General features: G+C 41.9%; 1 protein-coding gene across 5 annotated transcripts in view; it reads left to right on the plus strand.

Moving 5' to 3' along the window:
* Positions 1 to 26,284, plus strand: part of TIAM2 (TIAM Rac1 associated GEF 2) — a 174,945-nt gene that overhangs the window by 31,065 nt on the left and 117,596 nt on the right. For 4 of the 5 annotated variants that reach the window (XM_042795773.1, XM_042795771.1, XM_042795775.1 and 1 more), the window contains exons 2-3: positions 2,044 to 2,200; positions 25,802 to 25,892. The gene's annotated coding sequence lies outside the window, so the exon portion shown is untranslated. The remainder of the gene's footprint in view (positions 1 to 2,043; positions 2,201 to 25,801; positions 25,893 to 26,284) is intronic. The other variant, XM_042795772.1, reaches the window with a different exon arrangement.

Consider the following 26,284-nt stretch of genomic DNA (forward strand, 5'->3'; position numbering starts at 1 on the left):
CAGCTGCATTTCCACTATAGTTATAGGCCAGCAAAAATTCAGAGGAGTCAGGTTTGCCCATGAGGACAGAGATTAACTCTACACTGTTGAAATGACATTTATATACTGACATGGGTCTTGCATTTAACAACTTTATAGGTTTCACTCTGTGTTTCTCAAAGCATCAGTAAAGAAGCCTCATCTATGAAGAGCTGGAAATGTGGTTCCAGCAGGAAAGGGAAAATGCCTGAGCATCTCTGCAGTGACCTGGAACATGGGAAGGAAAGAGGCACTTCTCAGTTTAGGGATTTTGCAATCATGCAGGCGAGAGCAAGCTACTGTCCAAGTCTTTTGAGTCTTAGTTGCTGATGTTCGGGAACTGGGTACCATGGTGAAGGAAGTGCTGTGTTTCAGAGGAGTGGATCTATGCTGTGCCATTGTGTAGGAACAGTAAGTATGACAAAAAATACACATCAGTGTGGTAGCAGCGCTATGAACTTTGTGACAGAAGGAATATGTGACACGTGGGTCACGGCGGTGTTATCTGAACACCATCATTGTGACACTCGCAGTGCTTGTCTCTGTGTCTCTTACAGTGATGGTGAGGAAGGTTTTGGTAGTCTGTGCTGTAAATGTTCTGTGTAGATAGATACATACCCTTCCACACCAGCAAAGCAAGTCTCTATTTTGTATTTGGAGCTTTACAAGCGGTTTTATGGTAACAACTAAGAAAAATATTGCTTACACGTTCTTACTCATGTTTCCTCTTGGGTGTAACTTGCAGCCTGATACTGCTCTTTACTTTGCTGGCCCATTGTTAATTTGTCCTTTTTATGAGGTGGTTTTCCAACTTGTATTATTTGCTGTTTTTTCTGCATTTTATTTTAATGGGACATCCTTTGGTTTTGGTGAAGTCAGTTTGGGACTTTGCTCTAATTCCATTGAGTAACCTTTTAAAAAGAAAACTTCCAGTACTTTGTTGCCTTATTTGTATGCTTGACAGCTTTAGATGGAGGAGTAACCCCTAGTTTCTATTCTATGTGTTTACATGTAATGTTGTAGTTGAGAATCTCTTTTGTTGTATACTGACTCCATCACCAGGCTTTTCAGTAAGATCTGCCTTTTGAAGCATGAGTATGATAAAATTCTTGTGCTAGTTTTAATTCTGTGGTATGTCAGTTTAACTGTTGTAGAAATAAGGGTATTTTTATGACAAGGTGCTGTGTGCCATGAAGAAGCTGCTGAAAATCAGCTGTGCCAATTTAAACATCACAGAAAATATTGTAATACAGTCTGACACTTTGCAGCATGAAAACGACAGACTTTGTGGAGTGTGGAGTTCTCCTTGCCAGCTTTTGGGAGCTCAGTTAGATACTATCTTCACTGTATTTGCATGGAACAAGAAGAGCGGCTGTGCCTTCTGTCTTACCATTTTCAGGTGGTGTTGGTCTGCTCCGAAGCAGTGGCTGGCTTTTCAGAGCCTGGCTTGGCTGGTGTAGGAAGACTTACATCGAAGATCTTTGTAGCTGACACACAGCTATTTTGCCAAGGTCCTGGCTGGAATTTGATAGCCTGTCCAGGTCTGGGATGTGAGAAGCTTTAAATAAAAACATATGGGAACAGACCTGAAGGTGGTATTCCATGGATTACAGTCCTGTTGTGGTGCAGACACTGTTCGTGGTTGGTGCCATCACTGTAGAAAAGGCACTCTGATGGTGCTGGCCTGTTTCAAGCCACCTTTCCTGATTGTGTGTTTCCCAGATGGAAACTTGGACAGCTTAACAAAAACTCCTCTTGAATCACGTGTTTGTAATGTCTTGTGTTACCGGTCTCTGACTTCCATTTGTATACAGAAATAAGTTTTTAGCTGCTGCGCCTTAGTGTTGCATGCAGAACGTGTGAGGTATGAATTGAGTGGAGATGTTTGTAGCTGTTTTTTTTTGCATGTGAATGTTGACTTTGCATGGGAAAGGTTAATTATTTAGTTGGCAGTGGGTCAGAATGAAACTAATTTCTAATGTATCTAGGGATACATGTGTTAACAAAACAGTTTTTGTTTTTCAGATTGCCTGGTGCTATGAGAATAGAATTCCAGCAAAAAAGTCTTCAGCTCATGAAGCGGCAAGGACAGTGTTGAGAGTACACCCTACCCACCCTCTGTGCTTTCAGCATAGGATGCAGAGGGAAACAAGGCATGTGGAGAGCAAATGAATTATTCCAGGTTTGTCTGTTTGTATTTTGTCATTTTTTTTAATTTCTGAGTGTATGAATTGGATTATGAAGCAGTTAAAGGCCAAGGTCCAGATACAATCAGATTAAAATCAGCTTTGGTCCCTGGGTCTTAACATTTCATTCATATTGGCTGGGTGCCTTTGAGATTTTAGAGTCAACCAGTAGTGAACACCAGTGCTGAGGGAAACATAGGCTATCTGAATTGTTTCTCTCAAGGCATTCATCCAACTCTTAATGCCTCTGACTTCAAAATAAGTTGTATTTACAAAGCTTCAGTCCAAACAAGCATCCAAATCTGTAAATAGCACAGATGCAGTTTTCTATACTTAACTTAAGGAGGGAGAGGGAGGGGTTTAGGCTTTTCCCTGCCCAGCTATTAAGAGTGTTATGATGTGGTAGATGTCTTTCTGTCAAAGGAGAGGGAATGGATGAGCAATTTCTTGTGTAGACTGCATCATTCCAGAATTATACAGCAAATTACCGGCAAAGAAATGCCCTACTCCTGATGTCTCACTGCCCCCAAAGGACAAAGCAGCATTAAAGTTTAGTTTTGGTGATCATCAGATGTCTTTCTGCTGTAGTCACAAATCTTACGCATGGCATATGAGAGAGAGAGATGCTTTGGTTGAGGGTTTCAAAGACCTGGTGTGACTGAGCTTATGGGAGGGCAGGTTTCCTCCACTCCACTTATTTTTGTCATGTGAAATAGAGGGGCTGTTTTAGAGATTTTTAAAGACTTAATCATGATGTTTTATAAAAAGGTGATGAGAGTGTGTATTCAACATCTCATTACTTTTAATTGTTTCAGACTGTTTGCTGTTATTAATTGAAGAAACCCTACATTGTCGTCAATACTATGCTGTCCACTACACCATGTATGCTACTAGTTAACACAAAATGCAGACGTGTTTGGACTTTTTAGCAGGAATCCACTGTGCAACCCTGACAAATCCACCTTTTAGGAAGTTTAGGCCTATGGGCAATTCTGCACATCACAAAGTCCTAGCAGGGTTGGACCTCAACACATCCAGTTCATCCTCATTCCCCAGGAGTTTGTCCGATGTGATCTTAAACATATCCACTGGCCAGCGCTGCAGTTCCAGAGAGATTTGGTCTTATGCTGTGCTAGGACAGTATTGCTTTTCTTGCCTGACAAAATACTTTGGGGAAAAATTGTGCTGAATCAACAAGGGAATGCTCTAAGTTGCAGGGTTTTTTTCCAACTCACACACACACTAGGTAGGTGGCTCTTAGAGATGGTTGTTATATGATATTTGAACAGTCAAAAAAATAATATATATATATTCGGTTTATTTTGTAACCTCCTTATGTCTTTTAAAGTCAAAATATAATAAAGCATTGCTACATTTTGTAATGATTTTAGAGTTGCCACTTGGAAGGAACTTAGGGCACCAATGCCACAGAAGTAAATATGAACAAGCTCTGCATTTGCTGTTGTTTGGTTAGCAGAGTATTTGGCCCATTCTTTTCTAAAACAGACAGGTTATTTCTAATGCTAGCTTATACATTCAGGATACATTATAAAATGAAAATGCGTTTGCAGGAGTGATCAGTGTTATATTGAACATGATTACAAAAGTCTAGAAGATCTTCTGAATTACAGAGTTTTCTCTCCTCAAAAAGGTAAAGTAGTACAAGCAAACAACCTCAGAATAATCAACTTCTAACTGATTTTGATAAAAGAACAGCTGTGATGCTGTGCCATTGTGATTGATACAACTAGACTTACTGTTCCAGCATGTTGTGCCATGCTCTATTGCCTCAGGTTAAAAGTGTCACTGAGATGTTATGCACTGCAACACTCATAAAAAGTGTCATGCCAGTCAATCTGTTGGGGGCTTGGGTTTTTTTGTTTTGTTTTGTTTGGTCTGTATTGGTAAAAGGAAGTATTGGACCTGATTTTAAAATTTAATGAGACTTAACATTTGTTGGGGCATTGGGTCCCACAACTGTTGGAGCCTGCCTGTGGTTTTTGCCATGTTTCAGTGCTGGGGGATGGGTGCGCTATTTATTGCCTTGCAAGTTCTTCAAGCTTTTACCAACCAGTACATTTTGTTTCATTTTGATGGTGATCACCTGCAGCTTTGCAAAAAGCATTGAAAACCCAGAGTGAGTTTTTCGGCAGCAGAAGGTGAATTTGAGAACCATGTGAAGACATGGAAGAGAAAATTACAGCATACTGATTCCTAATGATAAACATACTAAGAACATCCTAAAATTATAAAGCAGTGTGGTGCATTACAGCATTAATTTGCATTTTGGCTAAGGCGTAGCTGCATTTTTGGACTATCCCTTTAATTCTGCTCTTTTAATTACCTGCTGACTGGTTCCTGGGGTGGAAGCAGCAGGAGCTGGGCCTGCAGCAGGTCCCTGGTGTAGTGGTTTCTATCAGACAGAGCAATGGGATTCCTAGGGTTATTTTGAAACCTGGGGTCTCCTGCTGTAGACCAGCAGACTGACTTGAACAGGAATCTAATTAAAAAGTCCAAGATATTGAATAAAGCTCACAAGTGCCGTCTGTTCAGTTTTACAACCTGAAATTACTTGGTGAATTGCAGTAACAAGTTTGATTGTTCCTGCGTTTATGTTGCAGCTGAATTTTGTTACAGCGACCGGCCTGTACAGGCAGAGTTGTGCAGATTCTGTCAGTGTTAATAACCTCTTGGACTTCAGCAAAGTATGTTCTGGAGGTAAAAGTGGTTTAAAACTTAATCTCACTTGGAAGGCATTGGGATCCTACGGGCCCTGTGCTGGTTTACCAGGCTAGAGTGTGCTTGAAAAGGGGCAGCGTGTGCTGGGCACTAAGAAGGTACCTGGCAGGGTGCGTTTCCTTGGGTTCTGATGGAGTGAGCCCTTCCTGGCTGGCTGGAGTTCCTGCTGGACAGAGACATGGGGGTCGTTCCCCTTTGCAGGGCAGTGGGCTCCGATTCCCCAGGTCCGAGGGCTCCTGGCTCATGCTACCGAAGAACCACCTTGCTGTGCGTTGCATGTAGTCTTCAAAGCATCTCTCTGCCTTTGGGCATCAATCAGAAGACACAAGCACAGACGCCCATGCTACACACCGACTCTTAAGTTGCTCTGGAGAGTGATTTTGTGTGCATGTGTGAGGTGTAGCAAACCTGAGTTAGGAAGAGAGCTGGTTGGCATGAGATATGGACGTGCTGAAGGTGGTAAGAGTGAAGTACCTAATTGGTATGTGTTCATGCTGGATCTTCAATGGTGGTATAGCCTGAGGAAGACGGACACCTGATTTTTCAGAAGAGCCTCTTTTGAAGCAAAACTGATGTATAATTGAGATAAGTAGGTCACCGTGTGCTTACTTTAATAGCTGTTTAATTATGGCCCAGCATTGCTGGCATATGCACTAAGACTGTGGACTCAGATGTTCGATTAAGATATGATCATAACTCCATCTGTAGACTCTTGCAGCAAATTTTTCCTAAATTGAAGTAATTAAAAACAAGGCTTGGTTCTTTATCTCCCTTCCAAGTGAAAGTCTTACTCATGTGGTTGATTGGATGAGAAAATGCCAAACAAAAGTTTGTAGACCCAGGGGGAAAAAAGCCCAACAAATTTGTGATAGAATGATCAAGAAGCTAATCAAACGTGAGAATACACACCAGTATTCACTTAAAACGTGGAACAGAGCAATCTTAAAAACTCTTTCTATAATATAATATTGGTACCAACAGTGTACATCCAAACTTAATGCAAAACAAGGTAGGGACATGGCAAAAAGAAGCTTTGTGGCTATTTGGACCCCTGTGACTAATGTTCAGGCATAGTATACAAGAGGAAAAGTGCAAAAAAGGCTGAGGAAGCAGTAAAAAATGCTGGTCTACTGAGGGAAGCCTTGTGGCCCGCTGTTTTAGCCCTGTATTCAGGAAACAATTTCTTTTTGACAGGCAACAGTGGATAAACTCAGCTTTACTGAGTTACTGATTTCCTAAAAAAAAATCAATCTGATGAAAAAAGTATGCATTTTCTGCAGTGTAACCCTAGAAGGAATATATATGGCCCTAAAGACTTCAAGTTGAGATAACATTCCTGTCTCCAAAGCTGGTTAGCTGTAGTTACTGCCTACCCTTATTTTCTAATTGTACATTGATTTCCCTGTTGCCTTGGTGTTCCCTGTTACGACCTCATCCTCCACTGATCCACAGCTTGGCTGCACCAGCAGCAAGAATCATCAGCCTTACCAAAGATGACACCAAAAAGTTAAGGAAGCCTGATAAAGTTTAATGTTGCAACCCTCCAGCCACAGGGCAGCTCTCCCTCTTACATATACCCACTTGGATGCTTCTATAAGCTGGCACTGCTGGCAAGATGCTGGGATGAAAGGGGCAAAATGGTGCAATTCCCCCGTGGAGCTGTTGGGCTGTGCTGTGGGGAGGGGGATGCAACTTCCCAGGGGAGCATGGGGTGCTGACCTGCGGCCCTGCTGGGATAAATACCTGTGTACCCACTCCTGCTCTGCAGCCAGCCAGAGGTAGTTCATCTGTTGTGCTGGAAGCTCATCATCCTTCTCTGTAACGTGAGGTGGCAGGGGGTTGCTATGTGTGGGTAACACAGCTGCTAAGCAGTGAGCATCACCCCAAGTTTTTCCTGATCTGTCTGTCCAGGTCTTGAGCAGAAGCAGTGGCGCTTTGTGTGTGAGCATAGGAGCAGGAGGAATATTTGTGTTTATACTTCTTTGAGAGGCATTTTAACTGAGCTCACTGTCAGTCAGGGTAGATCTTTGTTCCCCCATCTGAGCCTTACCACTGTCAGCAACAGTCTACGGACATGTATTCTCCTGCTGAGGATGAGTTCTCATTTCTGCTCCCTCTTTCCACTGTCCTGTGAAACCTTACAGTGTGATGTACTGATACATTGTCTTCTATCCTGATATGTCAGAGACATCTTTTCTTCTTTTTTTTTTTTTCTTTTTTTTTTTCTTCTTAAAATTATGTATGTCAAATGTTCCTTACAGTCTTCAGCTGAATTTGCATATGGAGCTAATCTCTTGAAAACCATGTTACATTTTCACGTTGGACAATGACGTCTTTCAAAATAATTAACTGTGTAATACAGGATAATGTTAAATAGGGTAGCAAAATGGTCTTGGAAATAGAAGAGCTAGAAAAGAAAATGGTTAGTGGATATTGAGTATCCTCACTTCAAAACAGAGTCAATGTTTCTTTTCACATGCTTGTGCCTTATACAACCTTTGATGTCTTATAGAAGTATCGTGGACAATATTAAAAAGAAATCTGTGGGGGGATTTTTTTCTCTCTAAAAGACAACATTTAAGAAAATGTTGTCTCTTGATATTTGCTGTTAGTCCTGTCCAAATGTTGAATACATTTGTGTGACCTGAAATTTTAAGCACTGTTCTGTCGGGCCTGTTGTTGGCATTTAAAAAATAGTTATTGATGGAACTGAACAAAAGAGGTGTGCTAAATTTGAGATTTTTAGAAACATAATTAAAAATAAGTTGTTTGTTTGGTTTTTCTTTTTTTTTTTTTTTTTTTGTAGAAAAAGAAAACATAATGTGTAATAGTTCAGTAGTCCTGGAGTTCAGTGCACTTCCCTGGAGAAACACTGATCTGGTAGAAATTCCCACAATGCTGCAGTATTTAGTTTTCAGGTGTCTGGACCAGTAAATGTGACGTTAGCTCAGTCGTTAAAGTCTGGAGTGAAAGCTCTGCTTTTCCTATACTGGTCCAGTTGCTGTGTAGGTTGACCCAGGAGTCAGTAGTTTGTTTATGAGTAACAGCTGCTGTTAGAGTCCAGTATCTTATGGAAGACATTTGGCCTTTAGGTATATTTCTCCCTTTGGACCTACTAAGTCATTTGATTTCCAGAAATGTTCTTCCTTTGAAGTCTCTGCAGAGGTAACAACATAATTGCAAAACTCCCTTTCATTTGGGACAGGAGCGGAACTTGAATGGGAACCAAATGGTGCCACCCACTTTCCTGCATTGCTGATAAGGGATCTTGCACACTGCTCACTGAGGAGCTTCCCTCTAACCTTAAAAAAACAAAACTAACACCCCCACTCACCCCTCACCCCCCACCCAATTTTAGGAAGTGCAACACTCTGGATTGAGTCACTGCAAAACTGAGTTTTCACATCATGCATCTTTTCCCGTACTATCAAAATGTGACTGGTGTAAGAGCTGCTGTGTTGTGCTTTGCTGGGCGTGAAACAGTGAAAAGGGTAGGGCATGGTCCAAATCTGTATCACATGGACCAATAAATCAACCACCGAAGCACTGACCCTTCAGCTTGTTGGCATATCAGAAGGAGAGGCAGAAATTGCGTGGAAGATCGAAGGCATCAGAAGTGGTGATTAAAGCAATCTTATTTATTGTTTTAGTTTTATGTTTCAAAGCCTTTTCTTCACCCTTTTCTGCTTTATGAGTTGGCACAAGGGGTGAAATTCTGTCGCTATTGAAGTTAGTGGGACTTTTGCCATCAGCTTTAATGGGACCAGGATTTCACCCATGATGTTTTAAGATGGTTTGAGTGTTTATACAGCGTGTGTGTATTTTATGATTCCTTGGTTTGTAGGTAATAGTGAAAGTGTTAAGTATCTTTTTCAGTTACCTGAAGAAAATTATAGTTATTTTTACAGTGGGAAGTTTCACCTAGTTACAGAAAATTTTATACTGGTCTTCTCAAAACTTCCTTTTTTTTATGTCTACAGGAAAGGATGTTTTTACTGTCAGACTAACTTTCACTTAAGACGAAAATTAACAGTACCTTTTGACTTTTAAGGTATACAATAGTAAAACTAGTCTTATATTTCTTTGCTGCTTAGCTGATATGCTGTAGGTATTTCACCAGCTGTGTGACCTCAATGTACTTAATGGTAGATTGCACATGAAATCTTTCGAGGAAAGGACTTCTGTCTCGGGGGGGAAAAAATGTGTCATAGGATGACATGGATGTTGTCCTGATTGCTGTCTTGAAACAGCCCTGCTAATTCTTTTAGTGGGTAAAGGAAAAAAAAATGCAAGAAATAATTACATTTAAAATGTGTGTCAGTGTAATCTGCTTGTGTAGACCTCTGTGTATTCAAATTCATATAGAATATTTCTGCTCTTTTTTCCTAGAAAATAATAGTATCAAGATGTCTCGTACTGATTCTTCACCTAGGACACTGATGTCAGATGCATTTTTTTAAATATACTGCATACATATCTGCAGATGTGGTTTTCATGCATTTTAATTTCCATTAAAAGGCTGTATGAAGGGTGGGTAGGAATAGTAGAATATTGAGCAATAATGAGATGGTAAGCTGAGATGTTTCTTCATTTTCTGACTATTTTTAAATGGCGAAATTTACTTAGATGAAAAGCAGTTCTCTATACAGTGCATTCAGTTAAGCCCTCATGAGCTAAGTCCTAGCATTCCTTAATAGAATCCATATTAAAATGTTACTGAGTTCATCTGGCTTCCAGGACATGGTCTTCTGTTGTACATTGGCAATGCTGACTGAAACATGGTTATTTCTTTGCATCTGTTGATATCTTGCTGTAACCTGAATTAAGTGCTCTTGAGGGTAGGGACTGAATTTTTACTGTCTGTTACCTGACGCAATAGGAGCTTTTGGGAAGGGATGCTTTTGAGCATTAGAGCAGAATAACACATGCTAATGGGATGGTATCTAAATGGAGCTGGGGTTTGTTCATAGAATCATAGAATGATAAAATGGTTTGGGTCAGAAGGGACCTTTAAAAGTCAACTAGTCCGATCCCCCCTGCAATGAGTAGGGATATCTTCACCTAGATCAGGTTGCTCAGAGTCCTGTCCAGCCTGACCTTGAATGTTGCTGGGGAGGGGGCATCTACCACCTCCCAGAGCAACCTGTGCCAGTGTTTCACCACCTTCTTCATACGAAATGTCTTCCTTATATCTAGTCTGAATCTACCATCTTATAGTTTAAAACCGTTGCCCCTTGTCCTGTTGCTACAGGCCCTACTAAAATGTCTGTTTTCATCTTTCTTATAAGCCCCCTTTCATGAGGGAAACAGACAAGAAGATGAGAAAGTTCTGGCATGAGGCTTATTGCAACTTTTTTCCATGTGGCCTTCTTTTCCCCAGTCATTACTTGAGCATTCACCACACATTAATCTTCAGCTTTCTTGTTTTCGCAGCCACTGCAGGTCCCTTCCATCTGTCCAAAACCACCATAGATAAACCATGACAGTACTGAACAGTTAATAACCAGTAAACCTTATTTCCAGGTGTCAAATGACTAGCTATTCCCTAGCTTGTTGCCTTGTTCATCATCATCTCCTCCCAGGGTCCAGAAACCATGCTGGGAGAGGGAAGCCTTTTTGGTGCTTGTTCATTCCTTGCATCAGCAGCATCTGGGTTGTTTCAGGAGCTCAGCAGATTGCTGTGCTAGAGCTTAGGAAATGATTGTAAGATGTCTGTGATGGTTTATTTCCTGTGTGTCATTTCCTGTGATATTTTTACAGAATAGCTGTTTCTGTTACACAGACATAAATCACCTGGGCTATAATGCTGCCACAGAAAACGGAGCAGTACATTACACATGTACGCACGCAATGAGACCTTGATGCTGTCCACTAATGCTATTAAATATACTTAATATAGCTGTAGATTTCTGGAAAATCAAGAGTGAATTCCTGGGGGAGTAACTAAATAACAAATTTTTGAATATTTGTGTCTCATTTTATGATAAGTTTAAATGTATTTCTGTCTTCTGAAATGCTTTTGGAACAAGTCGAATTTTTAGCTAATGTACATATCCTCTAGCTTTTACAGGCTGTAATTTCTTAACTGTTGTCTTTGTTCTCCCCAGAATATTTTTCATTTCTTCTTAAAATAATGTGAATTTAGATCAAAGTATTAGCAAATAGCACAGGATTGGCTGTATACCCAGAATCTCAAAATCAGTATTTATTCAGACTATATATAGCCAATTGATTAAAGTGGTTTCAGGTTTTGTGCAAGTCAAGAATCTATTTATGTGTGTTGGAATAAAAGCCATAGTGTTGAACAAAGTTTTGATTATTCACAGAAGTTGGAAATGAAAAGATATTTGATTTCCAAGGCTTTTGTAGAATCAGTAAATGAAGATTTATAGTAAAATCCAAGAGATGAAGGGTGGGTTTCTTAAATTCTTTGGACTCCATGGAGAAAATCACAGAGAATTAAGTTGACATTTGACATTTTTTAAAAATTAATATATTGCAAGTACAGAAGTGATCACTGTGATCACCTAGTTTGATTTTCTGAATAACGCAGATTGGGTGATTGAAATTCTTTTCTTTCTAAAGAAACATTAGTTCATATATTTTTGTTTTTTAAAAAAGAGAATAGGCTGCAATTCTAGATAGACTGCTTCACGATTACTGTATTTCTGTAATTTCCCCCAAACATTTCTTTGCTTTTGCTGCTGCTGGTCACTTCTGGAGGCTGGTTTTCATAAGTGGACCTGTGAGCCTGAGCCACTGTGTCGCCTTCCAGGTTCTTGCAGAATGTGATGAAATAAGCAGTCTCTGGTGCTTTACTAGCTGCTTCTTTTCTGCAGGTGTTTTGACGGACAACACACGTGAAATCCTTTCCTGCTGAATCAAGTGTGCAGCCTATAGGAAAAGATGCAGCAATAGAGCTTGGGGTAGCTGAGCCCCATCCCATTCCTTGGCCATCATTCTGTCTGGAGAAGCCCTCTTGTTCGTGTGCCCATTTCTCTTCTCCCTGTCTTTCCCTCTCTTCCCTGCCCTCCAACAGGAATAGAAATACCACTTCAGCCCAGCACTTCTGGATTTGTAAATGAAAAGCCCCATTCGTTATGATAATATTCCCTGTGTAATTGTTTGAACATGCTTTGCCAGGAAGTAGCAGGTGGCATTCATCAGTGAACAGCCTGATTTTTTAACTAGTTACGATAGAGGAAAATTGTAATAGTTTCCCTAGACAAAGTGTTGGCATCACTGAACACTGTGGGGATTTTACCATCAATGAGATCTGGGTCAGCATTCATCCACTGCTGGTTTTTGATTTCTCCCCCTGCCCATGGCAATTTGGAGGAAGATTTGCCTCCCTGGGACAGAGGTGGCAATCTGCTTGTAGTGCTGAGCATTGCCTCCTGCAACAAATGGTTATGGTTATTGGCAGTCCTGGTCAGAACCATGTCGCTAGTTAAAATATTGTGAAATTTTAAAACCGAGGTTTTATAAGTGAAAGGATTTGGAAACCTTAGCTAGAGAGTCACTGCTTCTGTCTAGACTGCGGAAAGAAAGGAGCAACTGTTACACTGTGAAGTGGCAGCTTAATTTTTGGCTAAAAAGTAACAAAATATGTCATACAGAAAACTGACTTTGTCATGAAGATCAGTTTTCATTAGAAAAAAACCCCAAAAAGTGCAGAACTGTACTGTCAGTTAGTGGATATTTTTTTCCAAACACTTCTGCAAGAAGCGTATGGAAAACTTATACTATGATTTTTCCCAAAATGTAGTCTAAATCTGAAAGGGCTATTTTAAAGCAAATTCAGTATTAAAAAGTTTCAAAGCCATTAGTTGTAAGCTGCATGTTATTTATTTGGAAATAATTGCTTTTGCCTATTTTCTGTAAAAAATGGATCCAACCTGCTGACACTTGGAACAACCATTTTTTGTTTCATTTTGGGCACAGTCAGTTACTAGAGGCTTTTAGCACCATTGTAAGGGATAATATGTCATTTCCCTCCCACGTTGCCTTTTTTTTTTTTTTTTTTTGCTAATTTGTCTGTATATGTAACCTTCCTAAAGTAGCTTGGTCTTAGATGAATTTATACTTAAAAAGCTTTCACTGACATCTATACAAAGGTTTCCTTACTGAAAATCAGGCTGATTTATTTCTCATCTGTTCTTGATGAGGCTGGCCAACAGCTAAGCCCAAATCTCTTTATAGCAGCCTTTTATATACTGAAAGAATATTTTGCTTTCCATTTGTTGGTCTCTTTTCTGAAGAGGTTTGTCCTTTCTTTTTCATTTCTTCATATTCCCTGTGTCTGTCTTTTAAGTAACTGAACAAAGTAGTTCTCTAAATGTTCCAACAAAATTGGTGAAAGACGGTATTATTATCTTTGATCATTTTAATAAGTATTTTATTTTTCTTTAAAAAATGTCTCATTGTTTTGTGCCTATACCTTTTTAGTTGTAGTGTCATTGCTCCTTCCTTCATGCGCACCTGAAAAAAAAAAAAATCTACTAAAAGAAAAAAAGCCCAACAACACCAAAATGATGATTTGCATGAGCAGAAGAAATGTAAATTAACTTCCATTTATTTAAGGAAGTTGTGTGAGCTGCTCTCAAAGCTCATCGCCTTTTTTTTCTGACTTGTTTTCATTGTGATGCTTTATTCTGACTTATTTGTCAGGCATGCTTTTCAGCCAAATGGAAAAATGTGGACTTTGTTTTGGTTCTCAGTTGCACCAGTGTGAAAGATACAGGATGGAGCTGTTGTTTTGCTGGTAAAGATCCAAGAACGTGTCACACGTTCAGAGGAGTTTATCGGCTAAATTCAGCTACGTAATGTGCAAATACATAGTTGGAATAATGCTAGCTAAAGAAAGGAAGATGGTAGATGGGTATAATTACAGAATGTTATGATGTGTTTATCTGTTTAATTGGATGATGGGGCTTGCATTTCTGTACCTGACCTCTACAAATTGTATCTTCCTCCTTACGCTTTTGAAAAGGAGTGCTGGGCTCTCAGACCTTGTGCTGCTGTAGAGTTCCTACATGAAAATGCATTCAGATGTTTTCGATAACAGAGCATTGGGAGACAGACAGGGTGTGTGTGGTACTAGGCACAGCAGGGAACAGCAGTCTTCCGAGGTGGGGTTCCTTTTGGCAGCTGCAGCTGGTGCTGGGGTCTGCCCGGGTCACCAGATAGCGACTGGGAGCAGTTGGAGCAGCTTCAGGAAAGGGGGTCTCCCCTGTGATGCTGGCACCCTCCGGAGAGCCCACTGGTGGGGCTGAGTCGGTGGGAAGATAACCCTCCCTGGAAGGTGGGGTGCCAAGATACATGAGGAGTTTTCTTTTGGGTAAGCCATTCTTAATGCCCTTAGAAAAGGGCCTGATGGTGGTTCAAGTCTCTGAAGTGGCCGGGGAAGGTCCGGGTGCGAGCGGTGCGGGCAGGGCTGGGCAGGCAGCACCTCGCTCCACCCGCCCGTACGCCGCGTTTGCATGGTGGTTTGCATCACCTCTGGAGTGCCTCTGCTCCTCTCGGCTGGTGGGTAGGACGCGTTTGTGCTTGTCTTCTCTCTTTTCAGGGCAACAAAAAACTAGCAGCTCGGGTGTCACGGTGCATTTAGCTTGGGAGGCTTTCCAGAGGGAGGGAGGCAGCTAGCTACAAATAACTTTATGTTGCAGGGGAAAACTGATCTTGATTTACTGTCTGATTTCAGAGCATCAGTGCACTCTCTGTGTAATAAAGTTTATATTCACTGCTTCATTTTGTTTTCTTCACCACGATGTTACGGTAGAGAAAAAGATACCTGTTCAAAGATTATTCAAAGCTAGTTTTGATGCCACAGAATAGATAGAATAAAGAAATATATCAGAAGTTGATGCTTCTGCAAGTTGGGGTGGGCAGAGGAAATCCAAGGATGTGAGTGGGAGAAGCCCACATAAACCTGCAGGATGACAGCATGGCCGTCTGGCTGCCTTGCAGGCACCGGCTTAGGCATCCCCACTTGTGCCCCTAGGAGAGATTTGTAGCAGGCAGCTGTAGCAGAGAATGTTACCCATATCCTAAAGGCCAGGTCACAGCAGCCGAATGACGCAGTGAGATAAGGGTGTGGGGTGAACAAGGCGGCTGCAGTGGATGGGGCCGTGTGGCAGCAGAGCTCAGCCCCGCTCGCTGCCCACATTCCTGGGCAGCCGGCTTCAAACCAGCGCCCGCAGCAGAAAGCTGCTTCAGGTGAACCAAGCGGGCATGACCCAACCTGCCACGTCACCTCGCGCGGATAGATGGATAGGTTTTGGGGGGGGACTTGTTCTCAGGCTGCAGCTGGAGCGGAAAGCGGGGAGTGGAGAAGCAGACAGGGTGGCTGGCAGGGACAGGAGGGAGCAGCCTTGTGTCGAAGAAGTGGTGGGACATTTTTGCAGGAGAGCAAGTGGGGATGGAGAATAGTTGCTCAGCAGATTAAATTTGTGCCACTGATGTGAGAGTAGGGAAAGGCGGGAAGAGGAGGTGACGGGAAAGAATAGCTAGAAAAAGAATCCAAGAAACACAGGAAAGAAAATCAATACATGATGTAGTTTGTGTTTTATAATTACGTGGTGAGCAAAAAAGGCAACTATGAGATTAGACTCTGAATGAGAGAGAAAGCTTTCATGTAATTTGGATGACTCGACAGCATTCCATCGTTGCTCAGGTGGCAATGTACCTGAATTGTTACACCAGGCTATGTCCGTGAGGATTCTTCTAGCTGTAGAAATTGTTTGAATTTTAAATTAGGCTTTTCCTTAGAGAGAGGTGGTTTTCGTGTAGTAATGCTCATATGTGCAGATGTTTCTTATCTTGTTGGAAAAGGAAGTAGGAGCGTTATTTCAAGACAGACAGGATAACGTTATCTGGTGCTCTCATTTTTTCAATTACTGCAAGATGTGCAACTTGTCACAAAAGAGAAAAGGCTTATTTCCAGGAAAAGTAGCAGTTGGAAGTGTCAATGAGTATGTTATTGGGGGAAAAAAAAAGCCCTGAAACAACCTTGTAGAGTAGTTTGTATCTTGTATTTTCATAGCAAGAGAGGAGACATGCATATGTTCTGGCTGCAACATTACTCAGAAGAGAACAGCTAGTACAAGCACCCAGCTGTCTCTGGCACTTACTTAAAAGAGGATGAATTAGTCTCTGAAATGCCTGGATCTTTCCACTACCTGCAGCAGGAACTTGGATTACTGGTTAGTTTACCAAGTTAGCTGAGATCAGAGATGAATCCTGCTCCCCTCTTCCGTGGCTGTTGGAGATGCTGGGTGCAGGCAAGTGGTTCAGCGGGTGTCCGGGCGGTGCTGTCGTGAGGTTTGGGCAGCATGGCAGGGCTGCGTGCCATCTCTGAGTAGGAGCAAACACTGGCTCTCATGTACCGTTTGGTTGCTGTGCAGATGGAGTCAAAATGGCATTTCAGGCTGACTTCTCCACGTTTTTTTATGGCTTGTAGTGGTTTCGGGAAGCGCTGCAGTAGTGATGCTGGGCTTCTTGGATGGTGCTGTTTCCGTCACTTCGGGAGCTATTGTTCTGATGTGTGAAATGCTGCAGAGCATTTGTCTGACACAGGGACAGCACGCAAACGTTTGTGCTAAGACATACTGCCTTTTTTTTGTTGTTTAATTTTAATTTCTTATTTTCTTATGACACTTGCTTTGTGGTCTACCACTCTGTACTTCTTACATGGCTTAACCAGTAAGGTTTAATCAAAACCTTTTTTTTTTTTTTTTTTTTTCTTTATGTAAGAAAAGTTTGAAAATTTCCAAGGTGTTGTTTTCCAACAAGTTGTTTTTAACAGAACACAGCAGCTTGTTGACATGTGATCAGCAAACGTAAGCTTGCACAAAGTGGTGAGAACTCAATGATTAGAAACTGGTCCAGGAGGTTCATACATTTGCAGTGGATTCAGAAGACCTTTTCCAGATGCAGAAAACTCATCTAGTATTACTATGCACTGCCTTCCTGCAAGTTATTCTCAGAGTAATACAATTATCAGCATTCACAGTGATAGCAAAAACCTTCCACCAGCATTCCTGTGAAGTTGTGAATCACACTTCTGTTGATATACCTCTTGATAGACTGTATGAACAGTGGTAGTTAGAGATATTTATGATGAATTGTAATATGAATGTGAACACAGTGTGAATTATAATATGAATTTTCTTTCATCTGTAGAATATGTTATGTCTGTTGAGCTAACGCTCATAAAGATGGGGTTGCCTGCTGTAGTTACAAAGAAATGGTCTTGTCCAGTTATGTGGCTGGCCTTGTTAGACCTTCTTGTTAATCACACAGTCTTAACAACCCATTCCAGATAGATTAAGTAATACTTTTTTCAGTTTGCCATTGGAGAAGCTAAATGTAATCAAAGGTGCAAACCACTGGTACTGAATCTGGTACTTGAAGCTGGGAGCTGCTTCCTGCATAGGCAGTCTTTTGAGCAAGTCTTTATTGTTTCGTGTGTGTTTTCCATTTTTGTAACTGCAGTTTCTCAAATCATGGTTCATCAAAGTGAAATTAATCTAAAACCAGAATTAAGGTAGTTGTTGTAGGACACTGTAAGGCCTGATACTTTCTCATTCACTTGTAGAGAAGTGGCTGTATTGGAGGGAGGTCTCTGCTGCCTATTGTGGCTATGTACTTGATCGGGCGTGGATGTTTCTTCGGAATTATTTTGAAACTTTTGCTTTTAGGCCCAGCTTGGGGAGGTCTGCACCACAGCAACAGCTTCTGCTTTCCTTTCCGAAAGCTGGCTCTTGGGTTTGGGTCTCTGTATAAAAGTGGTCACGGCCATACCTGCTGCTCAGCTGGTGGCCAGCCTTGGCTCTGAGGTTGCTGCCCACATGTGGCTTGCTTGTGTAGTCGCCTGTGCCCAAGGTTGGCCTGGGCCGGCTCCTGTACATTTGGAGCTGTGCTCCTCCTGCTCTGAGGTGGCTCAGAGTTAAACTGCGGAGGAACAGAGAGGAGGAGGGATGGGGAATGACATGAAACATATTTAGAGACATCTAAGTTTTGATGAAAATTGGAATCCAACATTTGTATGTACTCAGTTAAGGGGGAGGAGGAAAAAGTACGATTTTATGCTTACTTGTGATGATGGCATCATGGACTCACACGTCGCCAGAAGTGAACACGTAACAGGATGAGAGCGAGTGCATGGTCCCTGCGAGCGCTTTGCTGGCTGCAGGGCTCAGTGCCACCAAGGTCTCGAGGTGCAGCCGACCGTCTGCTTCTACCCTTCCCTGATGGATCCTGGGGTCAGGCTGACATACTCTTCTCTCTTCTCTTACTCTGTCTCCCCTGGCTGCTCCTCAGTCCTTCCTCTCAGGTATGTCAGCAAAGGTTTTTGTTTTAAGTGAGTGCTTTTGTTTGCAGGCAAGGAGCAAGGAGGTACCACTGCCTTGTCTGTGTACCTACCCAAAAGTCAGCTCTGGGCAGCATGGTGTTCTACCCCCACTTAAGGGGCAAAACTCTGAGTCATGTCGAATTGTCTGTTCTTAATACCCATCGATTAGAAAATGGCAATACCGTCATTGCTCAGCACAGGGCTGGATGGGCAGGCTGCATCCCACTCTGGCTGGGGAAAATGGCAATTTCCACCCCCCCTGCCCCAGCACAGAACGTGCTGTTTTCTTGCACGTACTATTTGCACTTCACAAATATTTCTTCTACTCCACACCATGAAAAACAATGATGTTTTGTTTTTATGCTTTCTCCTCTTTTGGTCCAATGTTTGTGTTTAAGACTTGATTAGTTAAAGCACTCAGGAAAATTAACTGAAATAGAGCCTTCTTTTTTCAATAGCAAAACAAAACATGAGGTGGCTTGAGTGTTTATCTTGCTCGCAAATGAAGGCTCAGATAATGTTCTGCATATTGTTATTGTTTTCTTTCCTTTTAGTGCCTCTTTTGGTGCATCAAATGTCTTAATATGCAGCAGGCATCATCAAAAGCTAGCCTGACAAGCAGCCTGAAATGCTTAATGGCTTTTTAGTAGATCAGTTGAGTAATTCCAGCAGATTGCAGATTGCCCTTAGACACTAGTTGTATGTATTTAAGAATTGTCTCTCCTCTCCGTCTCACCTGGCAGCTGGAAACATGTTTTGCCTCTGGCTGACTCTGCAATCTGGCTGTTTAAAGGAAGACATCTGACACTGGTAACGTTACCTCCATTATCATTGCTATTCATTGACTTCCAATAGTGCTAGTTGTTATCTTCTTACAGCATTTTTTGGTGGGTAACATTACCCGTCAGCCCAAACTGCCTTAGAGCAAGGTGCCCCAGTTGCTTCCCCCCCTGCCCCTGAGACGGGGAGCAGGTGTCCCTGCAGGGGGGAGGCATGAGGGGTTTTTATCCTTGCAAGGACTGCATTAGGGCTTCAAAGCAAAGGCCGTGTAGCCTTGTGCCTGCGTGCTCCCCTTCAGGCTTCCTGGGCTTTTTTCAGCCCACTTTGCAATCCTCATTTTTTTATTTTAAAGGGGCAAAGCAATCTGGAAATTGTTCTGGCTCTAAATGTGATCATAGGTCTCGGTTGCCTGCAAAATGTATGTTGCCCTTTTCCCTCCCTTTTTTTCTTGTCAATGTCAGAAATGGCATTTTTGTGCTACCAATTTATTTCAGTCGGTGGAAAAACTGAGATTTCTAGCTTTTGTTCATTTACAGAATTCAGCAGAACAGGGATTTTGGTGATGCTGGTCATGAAAATACTGAACCAAGCTGTGCGTTTACCGAACAAACATCTGCAGAGGTTTCTGCACTTGGTCCCTGTTGCAGACTGGGTAGCGGTGTCATCATGAATTATATATAAATATCCTCAGGATGGAGATTTGATTTGGGGGCCTGCTGAGACCTGCTGCCTCGGGCCCCTGCCAGCCACTGGGGCAGCGGCTGGCAGCACTGGTGTGTCCGTGAGTGAAGTACCCATGTCTTCTGCTGCCGTGGTCGCAGGGCTTCATTCCTGGGATGAACCCTGAGAAAGGGCAAACCACCCAGGGCTGGTCAGGTCAGACCCTGAAAAACTCAGGGGGCAGGCTGGGCTGTAAAATCTAGTTAATAAATACTCTGTTTTACTGGCAGAACGATGCGGAAGACATTTAAAAGTCTTCTTTATTTGCCATCCCAATTGTACTACAAGTCAGTGTCACCTGTTTTTTTATTTTCTTCCCTTTCATCCTCATATTATTCCTGCAGACAAAGAGGAAATAATTCTGACAATCATTTATCGAAGGTAGCTAATAAAACAATGGAAGGATGTAGGCTGAGGCATAAATGGGATATTGTGACAGATGTAAATGATTATTAACCAGCTGATGTTTCCGCAAAGTCTTCTAATCACAAACACAGCATGGAGTGAATCTGGGTGTATTAATAGCAAAGGTTTTATGGAAAAATATGAGTGCGGGCTTTTTCTTTAACATCCTATTTCCTGCTTTAATTGATAGAGTGTGAAGCTTTCATACAAATAATTTGGAAAAGATTATTTTGCGGCTCTGACATTAAGTACATGGTACAGGCCAGGAAAAACATGTTGCGGAAGGATTTCTTGAAAAGGACTCCTACAGTGATGCTTTTTTAGAGCTGTGACTAGCTACAAATGCTGAACTCAGTGATATGATAAAGCCAAGTGGCTGTGGTAGAGGAATATCTATTTGTGTCTATGCAACCTATGTTTTAATGTGACTTTGCAAGAAAGAGGAAGATATTATCAGAGAGAGATGATTATACTGCAAAATGTGTGGGCTACGCTTCCAGTTTTTCCCTGGCTTTCTATCAAATGTCCTCTTATTTAGTTTTAGTCTCATGTTGTCCTGTGTTATGTTTTGGGAAATATATTGCTACGTTTGTACAGTAATCACTGGGTTAGAGTTTAAATACTTTAAATGTGCACCTTTCTTTCTGAGGCTCTGGTACAGCTTTGCCCTGTCACTCTCCTTTTCTGAATTTCTGAGGGGGGAATAACAAGGTTAAACAGCAGTTACCCACACAGAGTGATGAAAGCTCTATTTAACACCTTATACCACAGCTCTGCAAATATTGAGTCCTGATACCATTTGCAAGCGTAAACAGTTTGCCTTATAGCAGCTGGTATTTTTGATGTGTAGAGCGGTTGCTTGCAGTGGGGATAAAACGGGTTAGAAAATGTTGAGGAACCATTATACTGCTATAATATATTAAAAAGACAAGATGAGTGCCAGTGCATGTGTTGTTTTAATAACAATTTGTATTCTGACAGTATCAGCCAGTATATTTCAGACATTTTGTGACAGGAAGGGCCTCATCTTAAAATTTGAAAATAAGGGAAAATAGCATAACTTTAATCAAAAGATATGGATGGGAACTAATTTCTCCACCAGTCACCTCCAGCACTCCACATATGTGGTATAAAGTGTAAAAAGCCGAAGGGGACCTGCAGTATTGAACTCACAGTGGTTCCTCTCACTGCAGTGCATGCTTTCTGCAGGAATGCCAACGGATCCTCAGCAAAGCACAGCACTTACTGTGCATGGTCTATCCTAGCTTTGGAGCCTGTTTTCTGGTGGCTAATTAAAAAAACCCCTTTACTATTCTTGATCTTAATTGTTCTCTATTTTTTTCTTTTTTTTTTTTTCCTTCTTTCCCCCCTAAGGATGTCGCTCTGCTAAAGAAATCTGTTTAAATTAAGCAGCCTGTGCCCAATGAAATCATTCAGTTATTGGTGGTTTTTGGTCTTTACTTTGAATAAACAGAGCCTTCCTGACGGCAGGGCAGTTCCTCAGGAATTCCTTTATGGTGAATTAGGCAGGGCAGTGATGAATAACTGGGGGCAAAGGACAGTCTGAGCAGCGAATCAAATTGATTACCTAAGTCCTCAGCTAACTTTTTTAGGGCAATTTTCAATGGGCCCAGTATTCTCTAAGGCATAGGTGGAGCCTAATCTCACCGCAGGGGCCTGCTCTTGTTGATGCTTTCTGCCGTGCTATCTGCCATACCCGCGCACAGCTGTACGAGGGCTGGAGCTGTGTAAGGAATTAAAGGTTTCCTAGAAAGACCAGGAGCCAGCGTCTTTGCACAGTCGTGCTTGTGGACCCCTAGTGCGTGCATGGGGTGGTGATAGGACGTTGCTGTGGCGCACCGGCTAGCCCCGCGTCACCGGCTGTCTGCCTCTTCACCCTCCGCTCCCCCGGGAGCGAGCCTGCGGGGCAGCCGGTCCCGCTGCTGGTTTGCCGTGGTGGCCGTGCCTCATGGCTGTCCCTCTTGGCACGTCCGAGGCGGCTCCAGCAGGCACAGGCTTTGCCGCACAGCCGTTCCCCATCCAGGTGCTCGAGGGGTCCAGCCTGCCCGTGCCCCTGCTCACTCTCGCACCCCAGCGCAGAGCGTGCACCTACCAGAGAAACACAGCAACGTGATTTCACCATCCTTCTGGGCTTTGGGGAGAGGTTAAAGCTTTTCTCAAGGAGCCTAGAAAGACCCTTTGCCAAAATTTTCTGTCTACATCAAACTTGTGATCTGCCATATCTTGTTATTGGAGAGAACAAAGCATCATGGCATGGACTGTTTTTAAGTGCACTTGATTTGGTAGCAGCCTAACATGCTCCCTGCCATCTTGAGAGACTTGTCATTACCAGCAATCCTTTCTTTTATTTTTTTCTTCTTTAACTAATTTTGGCTACTGAGGCTATCACTAACAGCAGAGCATTCAAGCCAGTCTGTAGGAGTATGGAGCATGATCCCCTCATTGTATACTGTACAAAATAAACATTCTGTCTGATCGCTGTCTTGAAATGCTAAGGTGAATCAGAGGTTGTTTATTACATATATTGTTTTTCTTCCACTGTCTTTCCATCTCTTCTGAACAGTTTTCTCAAGATTCATTTAAAATATGACCCATTGTTACCCATCTGGTTAGGTTTGAAGAGAACCCTGGATTTAATATTGAGTGCTGCTTCCTGGTGAACATGTTAAGGATGTGATCGAAGATAGAGTGAGGAAATAGGATGTGGGACTCGGGATGAGAGCAGGAGGGAGTAATGATTTCAGACGTTTGTGTTTGTACTGCCAGCTCACTGTGCTGATAAGAAGCTACTTTAGCACCATCTGGCATTTTCAGAGTTAGGTTGATGGTGAAGAAGAATGCTGCTTCTCATGGAAACTATACAGATTTACTGTGAAATAAGCTTTGACATGAATTTAGGAGCATCCTCACTGCACTGTTGCTTTCCAAAGAGCATGGACTTGGGTGGGTAAGTCTTAGTTCCTGAGCTCCTACAGCAGAGCAGCACTGGAAGTGGCAGTGGTCAGGCTGGGGAGGTTTCCAGGCTGTGCTGTAGCAGCCCCTAGGCGCACTTAGACCTTGCCTTTTCTCTGAAAGAAGAAAATCTGAAGAGTGCCAAGCTTTGAGGGTAACTTTAGCTCACAAGCTTTTATCAAATCTGCACCTCAGTTGCCTATACAGCACAGAAATTCAGTGCCTCCTGAGGAATCATTTTGATCTCTGATTTCTTTTTTTCCTTTTTTATTTTAAATGGAGTGTTTCAGGGGGGAAATAGGAGTAGCAGCAGATGGAAGATACACAGGGCAGCAGTTGAAGTTTCTTGGTTCCTAAGCTCACTGGTGGCAGACTGGCATGCACCGTTTAGATTTACTCTTCATTTCCAGCTTCTTGCAAGCAATTGCTACTTTCAGTGGCAAGTCTCAGGATACCAGCAAATTCTTGAAAGAGTAATCTTTTTTCTTGGAGGAAAGAGGAAGGGGAAGCGTAATGGGAAGCTATATTTCATTATCTTGGATATACAGAATGAAAGTGAGTTCTGACACTGGCTTCTCCCTGCTTCTGGGATTAACTTCTCATGCTTTGTAAAATTCTGGAGCAATATGCTTTCCTCCAGTAAATATTTAACTAGCAGCATCTTCATCTGAATTAAACAAGGAACTACCCTGCTATAGATGACACATACTTATCTTGAGACTGGTGCTTCTTGTTCGTTCAAATTGAGCAGAAATGGTAGATGATATGTGGAGAGATGGTAAAGAGGGAAAGGCTGGGTAGGAAACTAAGTTCATAGACTGTCCAGATCCATTTTTTTTTTTCTTGTAATGACCTTATGCTGAAAGTCAGTCTGATGTAGATTCACAGGTTGACTGGTACAGAGGTCACACATGGAAGAGTTTGTCACGTACTAAATTTTGCGTTTGGTTTCTTTACTTCTTAGTGCCATTTGTTGGAGAAGCTTATAGAAGGAGCATGGGAAGCTTGGCTGAGCTCTGGCCAAGGAATTGCAGCTGCTCTCCTAATTACAGAAGGAGAAAATGATATACAGGCCTGTGGGGATCTGTCAGACACAGATTTATTAAGCAGGATGGAGAGGGACTTAAAGCTATCACCTCCTTTCAGTCGCCCCCTCCCCATACAGTGCACGTGCACTGAGTTTCATGATACTTTTGCAGCCATGTGAAAGTCATCATCTGGAGCACTCTTATCATCTCCCTTCCCCCTGGTTCCTGCCCAGTTTGCAGCTCCTCCAAGTTCCAGTTAATGGCTGCATAATGCAGGAAATAACATGTAAAATAATTTTATCTATATCAAAATAAGGGATTCTGCAGTTTAGAACTGCTAAGTGATAATCCGACCACCTTTGCTCTCTCCTATGCCTCCTCAGACATCAGTGAGGAAAAAACCATCAAGATTGCCATTGATGAAAACAAGAGAAGAACCCACATGTGCTGGCTGCTGTAGCATCAGCTAGTTGGAATAGTTAAAAATAATAAAAGAAACATTTTTCAAAAGTGACATTTGTTGATTTTTACTGGTTTCTGCAAATCTTGGGTCCCCGATTTCTTGGGACATTGCGTGGAGAGGATGGGGAAGAGACACCAGCTCATATTGGGAGTCTCTGCTCTCTTCTCTTTAAGGACTTCCCTCGTGACTTTTAATTACAGGGAAAAAAAGGGGGGAACACCTTACAAGGAAAATGGGCAAAAACCTGCTTGTCATTCATATGTAAAGTTCCAGGCTTTAGCTAATGTCCCTTGGACTTCTTGCTGCCTTTGCCCCCCTCTTTGCCTCCAGCCCAAACCTCTCATAGGGACAGCAGCAGACATTTGCAGTGAGGGCACAAGTTTTATACCATTTTTCACATATTCTCAGGAGTCTGGGGATACAGTTTGTCCCAAGCTAATTGTAAGAAAATTCATAGCTGGCAGTGAGATTGTGTCTCTGCAGTATGTGACCTCATGCTAATTTTGGTTTACCTGGTATTTCACCTTTAGGAATGCAAAAGAAAACTCATCGAAAAAGAAGTGTTTTTTAAAGGGAGTAAGCATCAGTTAAGCCTCAAGCACTAGTTCAGGATACAGGACCTTAGTAGGATAAAGATGTGTTAAAAGTTAAACTTGTGCTTAAAGTGCTTTTCTGAGGTTTTTCACAAATGGAAACCTGAGTGTTCCAGTTGTGTACTGTGGCTGCAGTATTCTGGAGTGTATGAGCCACCCTAACATATGTTTTTCAAAGCTGGGAGAACTATTGCATATTATGTCATTCTTCACTTCATGACACTGTTGATGCAAACCAGGACAGGAAGCTGGGTGGGATCACAATATATCACTTATTTCATTTCTTTTTTTTTTTTTTTTTCTGTATCTTCTCCTTGTTCTCTGAAAGGAAAAAAGAATTATAGCAGAAAAGAAATAAAAGACTTTGAAATCTAAGTGAATAAATGATTCCCTTTTGAAAGAAACTGCACATTTTCTCTAGTCTTCCATACAACGTAATTCTTAAAGACAAGAAAAAAAAATTCAGAAATTAAAAGTAGTGTTAAAAATTGTTTTGTAGCCACTGTTTCCTTTTTGACCTTCCTGCTTGACTGTGATTACAGGAGAAGCTGATCAAGAGATCTCAAGAGTTGCAGCTTCCTGGGATTGTCTGTCAGAGGAATGAAGAGCAAAAGAATAACTTTCCGTCATGAAGTATGTGCCAGTATATTTTAAAGTGTCCTTAAAAGACTTTCCTTTGGACATAATCTAGTGGATTCAAGGACCCAAGAGGCCAGACCAACAAACAGATATCAGTCCTTAAGCTATTTTTTTTTTTTAAATGAAAGTCAGCAGTTGATCTTAGTAACATTTCCTGTGTAAAATACTGGCATGCCTTTTGGTGCCGATTTGCTATTGGGGTTGTTTACATTAGGAAGCAGAGTGACCTAAGGAATTAAGCATTTCTTTGAGGAAGCATTGTTCCTTTATGGTGAATATATAAAGTACCCCCTTCAGCAAGCAGCTGGAATCCAACAGCAGGAGGCAGTAGGATTGATCTTCTGCTTTTTCTTAATGTCCCAGTCCTCTTTTCAACTATCACTTTA

Source organism: Tyto alba, unplaced genomic scaffold (genome assembly GCF_018691265.1).
Source record: "Tyto alba isolate M040663 unplaced genomic scaffold, T.alba_DEE_v4.0 Super-Scaffold_22, whole genome shotgun sequence".
Lineage (NCBI taxonomy): Eukaryota > Metazoa > Chordata > Aves > Strigiformes > Tytonidae > Tyto > Tyto alba.